Here is a 3,113-nt window from a genome sequence, read left to right as displayed (position 1 = left end):
CAGGACCATTATGAGACAACAATGTGAAACCCGCTTAAATAAATGAAGTTAGTTTTATTGGTGAAACATTTCAACCACAGTGAGTGAATGTGACAAGTGAGGAAGACTTGATGGGCCAGAACCTCACAATGTCCCTATCGGTCTTTATGGGCAAAACTTGAAAATTGTGCTTTCAAACACATCAGATTCCGAATTATTGTTCATATGAAGATAAGACAAACATTTACTTCAGATGCAATACATATAAGGAGAGATTTATTTCCAGAAAATTTTCCGTGGCCTGAAGAAAAGTTACTGAGGGAGCGGACCTTTCATTTTAAGGGCAATATGCAAATATGCACTTCCATATCTTTATTATTGCAGCGTTTTGACAAATGGTATATCATTATATATTGCAAAATTTTTGCAGAATCGACATGAGAAAACAACAGCACTTTCTGACTGAAGGGGAAATTTGATCATAAAAAATGAGTCGTTGAGACGGTAAGAGGCAGTGATTGATGTGGCGAGACAATGTGTGCCAATAGAAATCCTACTAACCTGGCAGCGGAAAGACCATGATCATGAAGGTGGTTTTCCCAGGGCGAGGTTAGCTCTTTGCACTTCGGGTGTGCTGACGCGTGCGATGTCCCCAAATGCGGGATACTCGATTGCAAAATTTGTGGTAGTGGGGGACTGCGTTTGCGCTTACTCCTGGCTTTACAATTAAAATTAGATTTTCAACTAACCTCTCAAAGGCACTATTATTTTGTTTTCAATCCTAACTTTGCTTTGTTCCCGACTGAGGGAGCTGTGATGTGAAACGACCTTTCTCCAAAACACAGTCTATTCAAACCCACTCATAAGCGATTCCCAAAGCTCACGTTTCATTTCCTCTCTACGCTTACATTTAGATTCATTTTTACAAATAAGAAATTACACATTTTGCATAAAAATCAAAAATTATTCATTCTTTCAAATCCACACCGAGTACAACCAGACTTTCAAAGCTGCATGCCAACTCTGCACTTTGGCAAATTGTTTAACATTGTTAACTATAGAAACAATGGTACAGCACAGAACCAGGTCATTCGGCCCATCGTACCACTGCTGGCTCTTTCAACGGGCTATCCAATTAATCATACTCCTCTGTTCTTTCACCAAATCCCTGCAATTATTTTACCATCAAATATTATCCACGTTACCTTTTCAACATTACTATTCAATTTGCTTCAACCACCCTTTCAGGCAGAGCATTCCAGGCACACAAAACAATTTGCTGCATTACTGTTTTTCAGCTCATCGAGGGGGAGTAGGGGAAACTTCCTACTGGTTCTTTTGCAAATGTTGTTAAATCTGTGTCCACTGTAACTGACACTGGAACAGTTTAAGAACATAAGAACATAAGAAATAGGAGCAGGAGTAGGCAAATCGGTCCCTCGAGCCTGTTCTGCCATTCAATAAGATCATGGTTGATCTGATGCTAACCGCCAATCCACTATCACAGAACCATCTCCTGATTCTAACAGAATTAGACACACAAAATAGGAGCAGGATCAGACTACACGGCCCTTGGGCCCGCTCCGCTACCCACAGGTCCATGACCGATCCGAAACTAGACTCATGTCCAAATTCCTGCCCGCTCCCCATAACCCTTAATTCCCTTTACTGCTAGGAAACTGTCTATTTCTGTTTCAAATTTATGTAATGATGTAGCTTCTACAGCTTTTTGGGGCAGCATATTCCATGGACCTACCACCCTCTGAGTGAAGTAGTTCCTCCTCATCTCAGTTTTGAAAGAGCAGCCCCTTATTCTGAGACTGTGCCCCCTAGTTCTAGTTTCACCCATCATCGGGAACATCTTCCCCGCATCCACCCAATCCAACCCCTTCACAATCTTATATGTTTCAATAAGATCGCCTCTCATTCTACTGAACTCCAATGAGTAGAGTCCCAATCTACTCAACCTCTCCTCATATGTCCATCCCCTCCTCCCCGGGATTAACCGAGTGAACCTTCTTTGTACTGACTGGAGAGCAAGTATGTCCCTTCTTAAGTATGGACACCAAAACTGTATGCATTATTCCAGGTGCGGTCTCACCAATACCTTGTACAACTGAAGCAATACCTCCCTATTTTTATATTCTATCCCCCGAGCAATGAAAGCCAACATTCCATTGGCCTTCTTAATCACTTGCTGCACCTGCATACTAACCTTTTGAGTTTCGTGCACCAGGACTCCCAGATCCCTTTGTAATTCATTACTTTCCAGTTTCTTGCCATTAAGATAACAACTTGTTCTACGATTTTTCCTGCCAAAGAGCATAACCTCCCACTTTCCAGTATTGTATTCCATCTGCCAAATCTCTGCCCACTTACTTAGCCTGTCTGTGTCCCCTTGCATGGTTTTTATGTCCTCCTCGCTCACTACTTTCCCTCCCATCTTAGTATCATCTGCAAACTTTGATATGTTACACTCGGTCCCCTCCTCCAAATCGTTAAAATAGTTTGTAATGAGTTGGGGAACCAGCACTGACCCCTGCGGAACACCACTAGTTACTGACTGCCAATCTGAGAATGAACCATTTATCCCAACTCTCTGCCTTCTGCTAGATAGCCAATCCACTATCCATGCCAGAATATTACCCCCAATCCCGTGATTTTTTATCTTAAGCAATAATCTTTTGTGTGGCACCTTATCAAATGCCTTTTGGAAGTCTAAATTCACTACGTCCACTGGTTCCCCTTTATCCGCCCTATATGTTACTTCCTCAAAGAACTCCAGCAAATTTGTCAAGCATGACTTCCCCTTCATAAAACCATGCTGACTTTGTCCTATTAAATTATGATTATCCAAATGTCCTGTTACTGTCTCCTTAATAATGGATTCCAAAATTTTACCTACCACAGATGTTAGGCTAACCAGTCTATAGTTTCCAGCCTTCTGTCTACTGCCCTTTTTAAATAAGGGTGTTACATTAGCAGTTCTCCAGTCTGCCGGGACATTTGCCGAGTCCAGGGAGTTTTGGAAAATTATTACCAATGCATCCACAATCCCTACCGCTACTTCCCTCAAGACCCTAGGATGTAAGCCATCAGGTCCAGGTGATTTATCCACCTTGAGTCCCATTATT

General features: G+C 42.0%; 1 non-coding gene across 1 annotated transcript; it reads left to right on the top strand.

The window, feature by feature from the left end:
• The first annotated feature begins 532 nt into the window (after nt 1-532).
• LOC147087464 (U1 spliceosomal RNA) lies at nt 533-696 on the top strand. Its single transcript, XR_015075477.1, has one exon. It is a non-coding gene; the product is annotated as a U1 spliceosomal RNA (small nuclear RNA).
• The last annotated feature ends 2,417 nt before the right edge of the window (nt 697-3,113 follow it).

Source organism: Somniosus microcephalus, unplaced genomic scaffold (genome assembly GCF_052327205.1).
Source record: "Somniosus microcephalus isolate GS21.2 unplaced genomic scaffold, FLI_Smic_1.0 unresolved_chr5, whole genome shotgun sequence".
Classification (NCBI taxonomy): Eukaryota; Metazoa; Chordata; class Chondrichthyes; order Squaliformes; family Somniosidae; genus Somniosus; species Somniosus microcephalus.
The sequence above is the reverse complement of the archived record's forward strand: the minus strand, read 5'-3'. Positions and strand labels throughout refer to the sequence as shown.